The sequence below is a fragment of the Xenopus laevis genome, chromosome 2L (genome assembly GCF_017654675.1).
Source record: "Xenopus laevis strain J_2021 chromosome 2L, Xenopus_laevis_v10.1, whole genome shotgun sequence".
Taxonomy (NCBI): domain Eukaryota; kingdom Metazoa; phylum Chordata; class Amphibia; order Anura; family Pipidae; genus Xenopus; species Xenopus laevis.
In genome coordinates, this window is record NC_054373.1 from 189,999,469 (window position 1) to 190,013,784 (window position 14,316).

The 14,316-nt window shown below is 38.3% G+C and overlaps 19 pseudogenes; all 19 read left to right on the forward strand.

The window, feature by feature from the left end:
- Positions 1-584: 584 nt before the first annotated feature.
- LOC121400112 lies at positions 585-693 on the forward strand (annotated as a pseudogene).
- A 1,125-nt stretch (positions 694-1,818) lies between these two features.
- On the forward strand, positions 1,819-1,927 carry LOC121400121 (annotated as a pseudogene).
- Positions 1,928-2,010: 83 nt separating this feature from the next.
- LOC121400126 lies at positions 2,011-2,129 on the forward strand (annotated as a pseudogene).
- Positions 2,130-2,729: 600 nt separating this feature from the next.
- On the forward strand, positions 2,730-2,838 carry LOC121400099 (annotated as a pseudogene).
- Positions 2,839-4,062: 1,224 nt separating this feature from the next.
- On the forward strand, positions 4,063-4,181 carry LOC121400269 (annotated as a pseudogene).
- A 74-nt stretch (positions 4,182-4,255) lies between these two features.
- On the forward strand, positions 4,256-4,364 carry LOC121400125 (annotated as a pseudogene).
- Positions 4,365-5,139: 775 nt separating this feature from the next.
- Positions 5,140-5,248, forward strand: LOC121400117 (annotated as a pseudogene).
- A 1,331-nt stretch (positions 5,249-6,579) lies between these two features.
- On the forward strand, positions 6,580-6,698 carry LOC121400282 (annotated as a pseudogene).
- Positions 6,699-6,781: 83 nt separating this feature from the next.
- Positions 6,782-6,900, forward strand: LOC121400225 (annotated as a pseudogene).
- Positions 6,901-6,983: 83 nt separating this feature from the next.
- Positions 6,984-7,102, forward strand: LOC121400127 (annotated as a pseudogene).
- Positions 7,103-7,185: 83 nt separating this feature from the next.
- LOC121400294 lies at positions 7,186-7,304 on the forward strand (annotated as a pseudogene).
- An 83-nt stretch (positions 7,305-7,387) lies between these two features.
- On the forward strand, positions 7,388-7,506 carry LOC121400128 (annotated as a pseudogene).
- A 797-nt stretch (positions 7,507-8,303) lies between these two features.
- LOC121400106 lies at positions 8,304-8,412 on the forward strand (annotated as a pseudogene).
- A 1,114-nt stretch (positions 8,413-9,526) lies between these two features.
- LOC121400122 lies at positions 9,527-9,635 on the forward strand (annotated as a pseudogene).
- Positions 9,636-9,718: 83 nt separating this feature from the next.
- On the forward strand, positions 9,719-9,837 carry LOC121400129 (annotated as a pseudogene).
- A 601-nt stretch (positions 9,838-10,438) lies between these two features.
- Positions 10,439-10,547, forward strand: LOC121400100 (annotated as a pseudogene).
- Positions 10,548-11,849: 1,302 nt separating this feature from the next.
- LOC121400287 lies at positions 11,850-11,968 on the forward strand (annotated as a pseudogene).
- Positions 11,969-12,051: 83 nt separating this feature from the next.
- On the forward strand, positions 12,052-12,170 carry LOC121400236 (annotated as a pseudogene).
- Positions 12,171-13,033: 863 nt separating this feature from the next.
- Positions 13,034-13,142, forward strand: LOC121400101 (annotated as a pseudogene).
- The last annotated feature ends 1,174 nt before the right edge of the window (positions 13,143-14,316 follow it).

Below are 14,316 nucleotides of genomic sequence, written 5' to 3' on the forward strand. Positions count from 1 at the left end.
TCAAGGTTTGATTTTTTAAAGTTTTCAACGTTTTCAAAGTTTAAGTTTTCAAAGTTTGAGTTTTCAAAGTTTTCAAAGTTTCATTTTTCAGTTTTCAGTTTCATTTTTCCACAGTGCCGCTGACAAGTCAAGAAGCTGAAAAGTGCTGCTGTTCATCGCCTATGGCCACACCACCCTGAAAGCGGTAGAGGGTCGGGCCTGGGTAGTACATGGATGGGAGACAGCCTGAGAAGTTTTCAAAGTTTCATGTATTCAACTTTTTCAAGGTTTTCAAAGTTTTCAAAGTTTGAGTTTTCAAAGTTTTCAAAGTTTAATTTTTCAAAGTTTTCAAATTTAAATTTTTTCAAAGTTTTCAAAGTTTTCAAAATTTGATTTTTAAAAGTTTTCAAAGTTTAATTTTTTCAAAGTCTTTAACGTTTTCAAAGTTTGATTTTTCAAAGTTTCATTTTTTCAACGTTTTCAAGGTCTTCAAGATTTGATTTTTCAAAGTTTTCAAAGTTTCATTTTTCAGTTTTCAGTTTTCAGTTTAATTTTTCCACAGTGCCACTGACAAGTCAAGAAGCCAAAACGTGCTGCTGTTCATCGCTTACGGCCACACCACCCTGAAAATATCTGATCTCAGAAGTGATACAGGGTCGGGCCTGGTTAGTACCTGGATGGTAGACCGCCTGGGAATACCAGGTGTTGTAGGTTTTTCAAAGTTTTCAACTTTATTTTGCCACAGCATCGCCGACAAGTCATGGAGCCAAAAGGTGCTGTTGTTCATCGTCTATGGCCACACCACCCTAAAAGCGCTTGCTCTAGTCTGATATCTGAAGCGATACAGGGTCAGGCCTGGGTAGTACTTGAATGGGAGACAGCCTGAGAAGTTTTCAAAGCTTTGTTTTTTCAACGTTTGATGTTTCAAAGTTTTCAAATTTTAATTTTTCAAAGTTTTCAAATTTTAATGTTTTTCAAAGTTTTCAACGTTTTCAAAATTAGATTTTTCAAAGTTTTTAAAGTTTCAGTTTTTCAGTTTTCAAAGTTAAATTTTTCCACAGTGCCGCTGACAAGTGATACAGGGTCGGGCTTGGGTAGTACCTGGATGGGAGACAGCCTGAAAAGTTTTCAAAGCTTCCTTTTTTCAACTTTTTCAAGGTTTGATTTTTCAAAGTTTTCAACGTTTTCAAAGTTTAAGTTTTCAAAGTTTGAGTTTTCAAAGTTTTCAAAGTTTAATTTTTCAAAGTTTTCAAAGTTTCATTTTTCAGTTTTCAGTTTCATTTTTCCACAGTGCCGCTGACAAGTCAAGAAGCTGAAAAGTGCTGCTGTTCATCGCCTACGGCCACACCACCCTGAAAGCGGTAGAGGGTCGGGCCTGGGTAGTACATGGATGGGAGACAGCCTGAGAAGTTTTCAAAGTTTCATGTTTTCAACTTTTTCAAGGTTTTCAAAGTTTTCAAAGTTTTCAAAGTTTTCAAAGTTTTCAAAGTTTTCAAAGTTTTCAAAGTTTTCAAAGTTTTCAAAGTTTGAGTTTTCAAAGTTTTCAAAGTTTAATTTTTCAGTTTTCAAATTTAAATTTTTTCAAAGTTTTCAAAGTTTTCAAAATTTGATTTTTAAAAGTTTTCAAAGTTTAATTTTTCAAAGTTTTCAAAGTTTAATTTTTTCAAAGTCTTTAACGTTTTCAAAGTTTGATTTTTCAAAGTTTAATTTTTTCAACATTTTCAAGGTCTTCAAGATTTGATTTTTCAAAGTTTTCAAAGTTTCATTTTTCAGTTTTCAGTTTAATTTTTCCACAGTGCCACTGACAAGTCAAGAAGCCGAAAAGTGCTGCTGTTCATCGCTTACGGCCACACCACCCTGAAAATATCTGATCTCAGAAGTGATACAGGGTCGGGCCTGGTTAGTACCTGGATGGTAGACCGCCTGGGAATACAAGGTGTCGTAGGCTTTGCCAATTTTTCAAAGTTTTCAATTTATTTTTGCCACAGCATCGCCGACAAGTCATGGAGCCAAAAGGTGCTGCTGTTCATCGCCTACGGCCACACCACCCTGAAAGTGCCTGATCTCGTCTGATCTCAGAAGCAATACAGGGTTGGGCCTGGTTAGTACCTGGATGGGAGACCGCCTGGGAATACAAGGTGTCATAGGCTTTGCTAATTTTTCAACGTTTTCAATTTATTTTTGCCACAGCATCGCCGACAAGTCATGGAGCCAAAAGGTGCTGCTGTTCATCGCCTATGGCCACACTACCCTGAAAGCGCCTGCTCTTGTCTGATATCTGAAGCAATACAGGGTCAGGCCTGGGTAGTACTTGAATGGGACACAGCCTGAGAAGTTTTCAAAGCTTCCTTTTTTCAACTTTTTCAAGGTTTGATTTTTTAAAGTTTTCAACGTTTTCAAAGTTTAAGTTTTCAAAGTTTGAGTTTTCAAAGTTTTCAAAGTTTCATTTTTCAGTTTTCAGTTTCATTTTTCCACAGTGCCGCTGACAAGTCAAGAAGCTGAAAAGTGCTGCTGTTCATCGCCTATGGCCACACCACCCTGAAAGCGGTAGAGGGTCGGGCCTGGGTAGTACATGGATGGGAGACAGCCTGAGAAGTTTTCAAAGTTTCATGTTTTCAACTTTTCAAGGTTTTCAAAGTTTTCAAAGTTTGAGTTTTCAAAGTTTTCAAAGTTTCATTTTTCAGTTTTCAGTTTCATTTTTCCACAGTGCCACTGACAAGTCAAGAAGCCGAAAAGTGCTGCTGTTCATCGCTTACGGCCACACCACCCTGAAAATATCTGATCTCAGAAGTGATACAGGGTCGGGCCTGGTTAGTACCTGGATGGTAGACCGCCTGGGAATACCAGGTGTCGTAGGCTTTGCCAATTTTTCAAAGTTTTCAACTTTATTTTGCCACAGCATCGCCGACAAGTCATGGAGCCAAAAGGTGCTGTTGTTCGTCGCCTATGGCCACACCACCCTAAAAGCGCTTGCTCTAGTCTGATATCTGAAGCGATACAGGGTCAGGCCTGGGTAGTACTTGAATGGGAGACAGCCTGAGAAGTTTTCAAAGCTTCGTTTTTTTCAACTTTTTCAACGTTTGATGTTTCAAAGTTTTCAAATTTAAATTTTTCAAAGTTTTCAAATTTTAATGTTTTTCAAAGTTTTCAACGTTTTCAAAATTAGATTTTTCAAAGTTTTTAAAGTTTCAGTTTTTCAGTTTTCAAAGTTAAATTTTTCCACAGTGCCGCTGACAAGTGATACAGGGTCGGGCTTGGGTAGTACCTGGATGGGAGACAGCCTGAAAAGTTTTCAAAGCTTCATGTTTTCAACGTTTTCAAAGTTTGAGTTTTCAAAGTTTTCAAAGTTTGAGTTTTTAAAGTTTTCAAAGTTTAATTTTTCAAAGCTTTCAAAATTTGATTTTTAAAAGTTATCAAAGTTTAATTTTTTAAAGTTTTCAAAGTTTAATTTTTTCAACGTTTTCAACGTTTTCAAATTTTTATGTTTTTCAAAGTTTTCAACGTTTTCAAGGTTTGATTTTTCAAAGTTTTCAAAGTTTAATTTTTCAGTTTTCAGTTTCATTTTTCCACAGTGCCGCTGACAATTCAAGAAGCCGAAAAGTGCTGCTGTTCATCGCCTACGGCCACACCCCCCCTGAAAGTGCCTGATCTTGTCTGATCTCAGAAGCGATACAGGGTCGGGCCTGGTTAGTAGGATTTGCCAATTTTTCAAAGTTTTCAACTTTATTTGGCCACCGCATCGCCGACAAGTCATGGAGCCAAAAGGTGCTGCTGTTCATTGCCTATGGCCACAACACTCTGAAAGCACCTGCTCTTGTCTGATGTCTGAAGCGATACAAGGGTCGGGCCTGGGTAGTACCTGGATGGGAGACAGCCTGAGAAGTTTTCGAAGCATCATTTTTTCAAGGTTTGATTTTTCAAAGTTTTCAACGTTTTCAAAGTTTGAGTTTTCAAAGTTTAATTTTTCAAAGTTTTCAAATTTTAATTTTTCAAAGTTTTCAAAGTTTAATTTTTCAGTTTTCAGTTTCATTTTTCCACAGTGCCGTTGACAAGTCAAGAAGCCGAAAAGTGCTGCTGTTCATTTCCTACGGCCACACCACCCTGAAAGTGCCTGATCTCGTCTGATCTCAGAAGCGATACAGGGTCGGGCCTGGTTAGTACCTGGATGGGAGACTGCCTGGGAATACAAGGTGTCGTAGGCTTTGCCAATTTTTCAATTTATTTTTGCCACATCATCGCCGACAAGTCATGGAGCCAAAAGGTGCTGCTGTTCATCGCCTACGGCCACACCACCCTGAAAGTGTCTGATCTCAAAAGCAATACAGGGTCGGGCCTGGTTAGTACCTGGATGGGAGACCGCCTGGGAATACAAGGTGTCGTAGGCTTTGCCAATTTTTCAAAGTTTTCAATTTATTTTTGCCACAGCATCGCCGACAAGTCATGGAGCCAAAAGGTGCTGCTGTTCATCGCCTATGGCCACACTACCCTGAAAGCGCCTGCTCTTGTCTGATATCTGAAGCAATACAGGGTCAGGCCTGGGTAGTACTTGAATGGGACACAGCCTGAGAAGTTTTCAAAGTTTCCTTTTTTCAACTTTTTCAAGGTTTGATTTTTCAAAGTTTTCAACGTTTTCAAAGTTTAAGTTTTCAAAGTTTGAGTTTTCAAAGTTTTCAAAGTTTAATTTTTCAAAGTTTTCAAAGTTTCATTTTTCAGTTTTCAGTTTCATTTTTCCACAGTGCCGCTGACAAGTCAAGAAGCTGAAAAGTGCTGCTGTTCATCGCCTACGGCCACACCACCCTGAAAGCGGTAGAGGGTCGGGCCTGGGTAGTACATGGATGGGAGACAGCCTGAGAAGTTTTCAAAGTTTCATGTTTTCAACTTTTTCAAGGTTTTCAAAGTTTTCAAAGTTTTCAAAGTTTTCAAAGTTTTCAAAGTTTTCAAAGTTTGAGTTTTCAAAGTTTTCAAAGTTTAATTTTTTCAAAGTCTTTAACGATTTCAAAGTTTGATTTTTCAAAGTTTAATTTTTTCAATGTTTTCAAGGTCTTCAAGATTTGATTTTTCAAAGTTTTCAAAGTTTCATTTTTCAGTTTTCAGTTTTCAGTTTAATTTTTCCACAGTGCCACTGACAAGTCAAGAAGCCGAAAAGTGCTGCTGTTCATCGCTTACAGCCACACCACCCTGAAAATATCTGATATCAGAAGTGATACAGGGTCGGGCCTGGTTAGTACCTGGATGGTAGACCGCCTGGGAATACCAGGTGTTGTAGGCTTTGCCAATTTTTCAAAGTTTTCAACTTTATTTTGCCACAGCATCGCCGACAAGTCATGGAGCCAAAAGGTGCTGTTGTTCATCGCCTATGGCCACACCACCCTAAAAGCGCTTGCTCTAGTCTGATATCTGAAGCGATACAGGGTCAGGTCTGGGTAGTACTTGAATGGGAGACAGCTTGAGAAGTTTTCAAAGCTTAGTTTTTTCAACTTTTTCAACGTTTGATGTTTCAAAGTTTTCAAATTTTAATTTTTCAAAGTTTTCAAATTTTAATGTTTTTCAAAGTTTTCAACGTTTTCAAAATTAGATTTTTCAAAGTTGTAAAAGTTTCAGTTTTTCAGTTTTCAAAGTTAAATTTTTCCACAGTGCCGCTGACAAGTGATACAGGGTCGGGCTTGGGTAGTACCTGGATGGGAGACAGCCTGAAAAGTTTTCAAAGCTTCATGTTTTCAACGTTTTCAAAGTTTGAGTTTTCAAAGTTTTCAAAGTTTGAGTTTTTAAAGTTTTCAAAGTTTAATTTTTCAAAGCTTTCAAAATTTGATTTTTAAAAGTTATCAAAGTTTAATTTTTTAAAGTTTTCAAAGTTTAATTTTTTCAACGTTTTCAACGTTTTCAAATTTTTATGTTTTTCAACGTTTTCAAGGTTTGATTTTTCAAAGTTTTCAAAGTTTAATTTTTCAGTTTTCAGTTTCATTTTTCCACAGTGCCGCTGACAATTCAAGAAGCCGAAAAGTGCTGCTGTTCATCGCCTACGGCCACACCCCCCTGAAAGTGCCTGATCTTGTCTGATCTCAGAAGCGATACAGGGTCGGGCCTGGTTAGTAGGCTTTGCCAATTTTTCAAAGTTTTCAACTTTATTTGGCCACAGCATCGCCGACAAGTCATGGAGCCAAAAGGTGCTGCTGTTCATTGCCTATGGCCACAACACTCTGAAAGCACCTGCTCTCGTCTGATATCTGAAGCGATACAGGGTCGGGCCTCGGTAGTACCTGGATGGGAGACAGCCTGAGAAGTTTTCGAAGCTTCATTTTTTCAAGGTTTGATTTTTCAAAGTTTTCAACGTTTTCAAAGTTTGAGTTTTCAAAGTTTAATTTTTCAAAGTTTTCAAATTTTAATTTTTCAAAGAGTTTTCTCAAGTTTAATTTTTTTCAAAGTATTCAACGTTTTCAAAGTTTGATTTTTCAAAGTTTTCAAAGTTTAATTTTTTCAACGTTTTCAACATTTTCAAGGTTTGATTTTTCAAAGTTTTCAAAGTTTAATTTTTCAGTTTTCAGTTCATTTTTCCACAGTGCCGCTGACAAGTCAAGAAGCCGAAAAGTGCTGCTGTTCATTTCCTACGGCCACACCACCCTGAAAGTGCCTGATCTCGTCTGATCTCAGAAGCGATACAGGGACGGGCCTGGTTAGTACCTGGATGGGAGACTGCCTGGGAATACAAGGTGTCGTAGGCTTTGCCAATTTTTCAAAGTTTTCAATTTATTTTTGCCACATCATCGCCGACAAGTCATGGAGCCAAAAGGTGCTGCTTATCATCGCTTACGGCCACACCACCCTGAAAGTGCCTGATCTCGTCTGATCTCAGAAGCAATACAGGGTCGGGCCTGGTTAGTACCTGGATGGGAGACTGCCTGGGAATACAAGGTGTCGTAGGCTTTGCCAATTTTTCAAAGTTTTCAATTTATTTTTGCCACAGCATCGCCGACAAGTCATGGAGCCAAAAGGTGCTGCTGTTCATTGCCTACGGCCACACCACCCTGAAAGTGCCTGATCTCGTCTGATCTCAGAAGCAATACAGGGTTGGGCCTGGTTAGTACCTGGATGGGAGACCGCCTGGGAATACAAGGTGTCATAGGCTTTGCCAATTTTTCAACGTTTTCAATTTATTTTTGCCACAGCATCGCCGACAAGTCATGGAGCCAAAAGGTGCTGCTGTTCATCGCCTATGGCCACACTACCCTGAAAGCGCCTGCTCTTGTCTGATCTCAGAAGCAATACAGGGTCGGGCCTGGTTAGTACCTGGATGGGAGACTGCCTGGGAATACAAGGTGTCGTAGGCTTTGCCAATTTTTCAAAGTTTTCAATTTATTTTTGCCACAGCATCGCCGACAAGTCATGGAGCCAAAAGGTGCTGCTGTTCATCGCCTACGGCCACACCACCCTGAAAGTGCCTGATCTCGTCTGATCTCAGAAGCAATACAGGGTTGGGCCTGGTTAGTACCTGGATGGGAGACCGCCTGGGAATACAAGGTGTCATAGGCTTTGCCAATTTTTCAACGTTTTCAATTTATTTTTGCCACAGCATCGCCGACAAGTCATGGAGCCAAAAGGTGCTGCTGTTCATCGCCTATGGCCACACTACCCTGAAAGCGCCTGCTCTTGTCTGATATCTGAAGCAATACAGGGTCAGGCCTGGGTAGTACTTGAATGGGACACAGCCTGAGAAGTTTTCAAAGCTTCCTTTTTTCAACTTTTTCAAGGTTTGATTTTTTAAAGTTTTCAACGTTTTCAAAGTTTAAGTTTTCAAAGTTTGAGTTTTCAAAGTTTTCAAAGTTTCATTTTTCAGTTTTCAGTTTCATTTTTCCACAGTGCCGCTGACAAGTCAAGAAGCTGAAAAGTGCTGCTGTTCATCGCCTATGGCCACACCACCCTGAAAGCGGTAGAGGGTCGGGCCTGGGTAGTACATGGATGGGAGACAGCCTGAGAAGTTTTCAAAGTTTCATGTATTCAACTTTTTCAAGGTTTTCAAAGTTTTCAAAGTTTGAGTTTTCAAAGTTTTCAAAGTTTAATTTTTCAAAGTTTTCAAATTTAAATTTTTTCAAAGTTTTCAAAGTTTTCAAAATTTGATTTTTAAAAGTTTTCAAAGTTTAATTTTTTCAAAGTCTTTAACGTTTTCAAAGTTTGATTTTTCAAAGTTTCATTTTTTCAACGTTTTCAAGGTCTTCAAGATTTGATTTTTCAAAGTTTTCAAAGTTTCATTTTTCAGTTTTCAGTTTTCAGTTTAATTTTTCCACAGTGCCACTGACAAGTCAAGAAGCCGAAACGTGCTGCTGTTCATCGCTTACGGCCACACCACCCTGAAAATATCTGATCTCAGAAGTGATACAGGGTCGGGCCTGGTTAGTACCTGGATGGTAGACCGCCTGGGAATACCAGGTGTTGTAGGCTTTGCCAATTTTTCAAAGTTTTCAACTTTATTTTGCCACAGCATCGCCGACAAGTCATGGAGCCAAAAGGTGCTGTTGTTCATCGTCTATGGCCACACCACCCTAAAAGCGCTTGCTCTAGTCTGATATCTGAAGCGATACAGGGTCAGGCCTGGGTAGTACTTGAATGGGAGACAGCCTGAGAAGTTTTCAAAGCTTTGTTTTTTCAACGTTTGATGTTTCAAAGTTTTCAAATTTTAATTTTTCAAAGTTTTCAAATTTTAATGTTTTTCAAAGTTTTCAACGTTTTCAAAATTAGATTTTTCAAAGTTTTTAAAGTTTCAGTTTTTCAGTTTTCAAAGTTAAATTTTTCCACAGTGCCGCTGACAAGTGATACAGGGTCGGGCTTGGGTAGTACCTGGATGGGAGACAGCCTGAAAAGTTTTCAAAGCTTCCTTTTTTCAACTTTTTCAAGGTTTGATTTTTCAAAGTTTTCAACGTTTTCAAAGTTTAAGTTTTCAAAGTTTGAGTTTTCAAAGTTTTCAAAGTTTAATTTTTCAAAGTTTTCAAAGTTTCATTTTTCAGTTTTCAGTTTCATTTTTCCACAGTGCCGCTGACAAGTCAAGAAGCTGAAAAGTGCTGCTGTTCATCGCCTACGGCCACACCACCCTGAAAGCGGTAGAGGGTCGGGCCTGGGTAGTACATGGATGGGAGACAGCCTGAGAAGTTTTCAAAGTTTCATGTTTTCAACTTTTTCAAGGTTTTCAAAGTTTTCAAAGTTTTCAAAGTTTTCAAAGTTTTCAAAGTTTTCAAAGTTTGAGTTTTCAAAGTTTTCAAAGTTTAATTTTTCAGTTTTCAAATTTAAATTTTTTCAAAGTTTTCAAAGTTTTCAAAATTTGATTTTTAAAAGTTTTCAAAGTTTAATTTTTCAAAGTTTTCAAAGTTTAATTTTTTCAAAGTCTTTAACGTTTTCAAAGTTTGATTTTTCAAAGTTTAATTTTTTCAACATTTTCAAGGTCTTCAAGATTTGATTTTTCAAAGTTTTCAAAGTTTCATTTTTCAGTTTTCAGTTTTCAGTTTAATTTTTCCACAGTGCCACTGACAAGTCAAGAAGCCGAAAAGTGCTGCTGTTCATCGCTTACGGCCACACCACCCTGAAAATATCTGATCTCAGAAGTGATACAGGGTCGGGCCTGGTTAGTACCTGGATGGTAGACCGCCTGGGAATACAAGGTGTCGTAGGCTTTGCCAATTTTTCAAAGTTTTCAATTTATTTTTGCCACAGCATCGCCGACAAGTCATGGAGCCAAAAGGTGCTGCTGTTCATCGCCTACGGCCACACCACCCTGAAAGTGCCTGATCTCGTCTGATCTCAGAAGCAATACAGGGTTGGGCCTGGTTAGTACCTGGATGGGAGACCGCCTGGGAATACAAGGTGTCATAGGCTTTGCCAATTTTTCAACGTTTTCAATTTATTTTTGCCACAGCATCGCCGACAAGTCATGGAGCCAAAAGGTGCTGCTGTTCATCGCCTATGGCCACACTACCCTGAAAGCGCCTGCTCTTGTCTGATATCTGAAGCAATACAGGGTCAGGCCTGGGTAGTACTTGAATGGGACACAGCCTGAGAAGTTTTCAAAGCTTCCTTTTTTCAACTTTTTCAAGGTTTGATTTTTTAAAGTTTTCAACGTTTTCAAAGTTTAAGTTTTCAAAGTTTGAGTTTTCAAAGTTTTCAAAGTTTCATTTTTCAGTTTTCAGTTTCATTTTTCCACAGTGCCGCTGACAAGTCAAGAAGCTGAAAAGTGCTGCTGTTCATCGCCTATGGCCACACCACCCTGAAAGCGGTAGAGGGTCGGGCCTGGGTAGTACATGGATGGGAGACAGCCTGAGAAGTTTTCAAAGTTTCATGTTTTCAACTTTTTCAAGGTTTTCAAAGTTTTCAAAGTTTGAGTTTTCAAAGTTTTCAAAGTTTCATTTTTCAGTTTTCAGTTTCATTTTTCCACAGTGCCACTGACAAGTCAAGAAGCCGAAAAGTGCTGCTGTTCATCGCTTACGGCCACACCACCCTGAAAATATCTGATCTCAGAAGTGATACAGGGTCGGGCCTGGTTAGTACCTGGATGGTAGACCGCCTGGGAATACCAGGTGTCGTAGGCTTTGCCAATTTTTCAAAGTTTTCAACTTTATTTTGCCACAGCATCGCCGACAAGTCATGGAGCCAAAAGGTGCTGTTGTTCATCGCCTATGGCCACACTACCCTAAAAGCGCTTGCTCTAGTCTGATATCTGAAGCGATACAGGGTCAGGCCTGGGTAGTACTTGAATGGGAGACAGCCTGAGAAGTTTTCAAAGCTTTGTTTTTTCAACGTTTGATGTTTCAAAGTTTTCAAATTTTAATTTTTCAAAGTTTTCAAATTTTAATGTTTTTCAAAGTTTTCAACGTTTTCAAAATTAGATTTTTCAAAGTTTTTAAAGTTTCAGTTTTTCAGTTTTCAAAGTTAAATTTTTCCACAGTGCTGCTGACAAGTGATACAGGGTCGGGCTTGGGTAGTACCTGGATGGGAGACAGCCTGAAAAGTTTTCAAAGCTTCATGTTTTCAACGTTTTCAAAGTTTTCAAAGTTTGAGTTTTTAAAGTTTTCAAAGTTTAATTTTTCAAAGCTTTCAAAATTTGATTTTTAAAAGTTATCAAAGTTTAATTTTTTAAAGTTTTCAAAGTTTAATTTTTTCAATGTTTTCAACGTTTTCAATGTTTTCAAATTTTTATGTTTTTCAAAGTTTTCAAGGTTTGATTTTTCAAAGTTTTCAAAGTTTTCAGTTTCATTTTTCCACAGTACCGCTGACAATTCAAGAAGCCGAAAAGTGCTGCTGTTCATCGCCTACGGCCACACCCCCTGAAAGTGCCTGATCTTGTCTGATCTCAGAAGCGATACAGGGTCGGGCCTGGTTAGTAGGCTTTGCCAATTTTTCAAAGTTTTCAACTTTATTTGGCCACAGCATCGCCGACAAGTCATGGAGCCAAAAGGTGCTGCTGTTCATTGCCTATGGCCACAACACTCTGAAAGCACCTGCTCTCGTCTGATATCTGAAGCGATACAGGGTCGGGCCTGGGTAGTACCTGGATGGGAGACAGCCTGAAAAGTTTTCGAAGCTTCATTTTTTCAAGGTTTGATTTTTCAAAGTTTTCAACGTTTTCAAAGTTTGAGTTTTCAAAGTTTAATTTTTCAAAGTTTTCAAATTTTAATTTTTCAAAGAGTTTTCTCAAGTTTAATTTTTTCAAAGTATTCAACGTTTTCAAAGTTTGATTTTTCAAAGTTTTCAAAGTTTAATTTTTTCAACGTTTTCAACATTTTCAAGGTTTGATTTTTCAAAGTTTTCAAAGTTTAATTTTTCAGTTTTCAGTTTCATTTTTCCACAGTGCCGCTGACAAGTCAAGAAGCCGAAAAGTGCTGCTGTTCAGTTCCTACGGCCACACCACCCTGAAAGTGCCTGATCTCGTCTGATCTCAGAAGCGATACAGGGTCGGGCCTGGTTAGTACCTGGATGGGAGACTGCCTGTGAATACAAGGTGTCGTAGGCTTTGCCAATTTTTCAAAGTTTTCAATTTATTTTTGCCACATCATCGCCGACAAGTCATGGAGCCAAAAGGTGCTGCTGTTCATCGCCTACGGCCACACCACCCTGAAAGTGCCTGATCTCGTCTGATCTCAGAAGCAATACAGGGCCGGGCCTGGTTAGTACCTGGATGGGAGACCGCCTGGGAATACAAGGTGTCATAGGCTTTGCCAATTTTTCAAAGTTTTCAATTTATTTTTGCCACAGCATCGCCGACAAGTCATGGAGCCAAAAGGTGCTGCTGTTCATCGCCTATGGCCACACTACCCTGAAAGCGCCTGCTCTTGTCTGATATCTGAAGCAATACAGGGTCAGGCCTGGGTAGTACTTGAATGGGACACAGCCTGAGAAGTTTTCAAAGCTTCCTTTTTTCAACTTTTTCAAGGTTTGATTATTCAAAGTTTTCAACGTTTTCAAAGTTTAAGTTTTCAAAGTTTGAGTTTTCAAAGTTTTCAAAGTTTAATTTTTCAAAGTTTTCAAAGTTTCATTTTTCAGTTTTCAGTTTCATTTTTCCACAGTGCCCTGACAAGTCAAGAAGCTGAAAAGTGCTGCTGTTCATCGCCTACGGCCACACCACCCTGAAAGCGGTAGAGGGTCGGGCCTGGGTAGTACATGGATGGGAGACAGCCTGAGAAGTTTTCAAAGTTTCATGTTTTCAACTTTTTCAAGGTTTTCAAAGTTTTCAGTTTTCAAAGTTTTCAAAGTTTTCAAAGTTTAATTTTTCAAAGTTTTCAAATTTAAATTTTTTCAGTTTTCAAAGTTTTCAAAATTTGATTTTTAAAAGTTTTCAAAGTTTTCAAAGTTTTCAAAGTTTTCAAAGTTTAATTTTTCAAAGTTTTCAAAGTTTAATTTTTTCAAAGTCTTTAACGTTTTCAAAGTTTGATTTTTCAAAGTTTAATTTTTTCAACGTTTTCAAGGTCTTCAAGATTTGATTTTTCAAAGTTTTCAAAGTTTCATTTTTCAGTTTTCAGTTTAATTTTTCCACAGTGCCACTGACAAGTCAAGAAGCCGAAAAGTGCTGCTGTTCATCGCTTACGGCCACACCACCCTGAAAATATCTGATCTCAGAAGTGATACAGGGTCGGGCCTGGTTAGTACCTGGATGGTAGACCGCCTGGGAATACCAGGTGTCGTAGGCTTTGCCAATTTTTCAAAGTTTTCAACTTTATTTTGCCACAGCATCGCCGACAAGTCATGGAGCCAAAAGGTGCTGTTGTTCATCGCCTATGGCCACACCACCCTAAAAGTGCTTGCTCTAGTCTGATATCTGAAGCGATACAGGGTCAGGCCTGGGTAGTACTTGAATGGGAGACAGCCTGAGAAGTTTTCAAAGCTTTGTTTTTTCAACGTTTGATGTTTCAAAGTTTTCAAATTTTAATTTTTCAAAGTTTTCAAATTTTAATGTTTTTCAAAGTTTTCAACGTTTTCAAAATTAGATTTTTCAAAGTTTTTAAAGTTTCAGTTTTTCAGTTTTCAAAGTTAAATTTTTCCACAGTGCCGCTTACAAGTGATACAGGGTCGGGCTTGGGTAGTACCTGGATGGGAGACAGCCTGAAAAGTTTTCAAAGCTTCATGTTTTCAACGTTTTCAAAGTTTGAGTTTTCAAAGTTTTCAAAGTTTGAGTTTTTAAAGTTTTCAAAGTTTAATTTTTCAAAGCTTTCAAAATTTGATTTTTAAAGGTTATCAAAGTTTAATTTTTTAAAGTTTTCAAAGTTTAATTTTTTCAACGTTTTCAACGTTTTCAATGTTTTCAAATTTTTATGTTTTTCAACGTTTTCAAGGTTTGATTTTTCAAAGTTTTCAAAGTTTAATTTTTCAGTTTTCAGTTTCATTTTTCCACAGTGCCGCTGACAATTCAAGAAGCCGAAAAGTGCTGCTGTTCATCGCCTACGGCCACACCCCCCTGAAAGTGCCTGATCTTGTCTGATCTCAGAAGCGATACAGGGTCGGGCCTGGTTAGTAGGCTTTGCCAATTTTTCAAAGTTTTCAACTTTATTTGGCCACAGCATCGCCGACAAGTCATGGAGCCAAAAGGTGCTGCTGTTCATTGCCTATGGCCACAACACTCTGAAAGCACCTGCTCTCGTCTGATATCTGAAGCGAAACAGGGTCGGGCCTGGGTAGTACCTGGATGGGAGACAGCCTGAAAAGTTTTCGAAGCTAAATTTTTTCAAGGTTTGATTTTTCAAAGTTTTCAACGTTTTCAAAGTTTGAGTTTTCAAAGTTTTCAAAGTTTAATTTTTCAAAGTTTTCAAAGTTTAATTTTTCAGTTTTCAGTTTCATTTTTCCACAGTGCCGCTGACAATTCAAGAA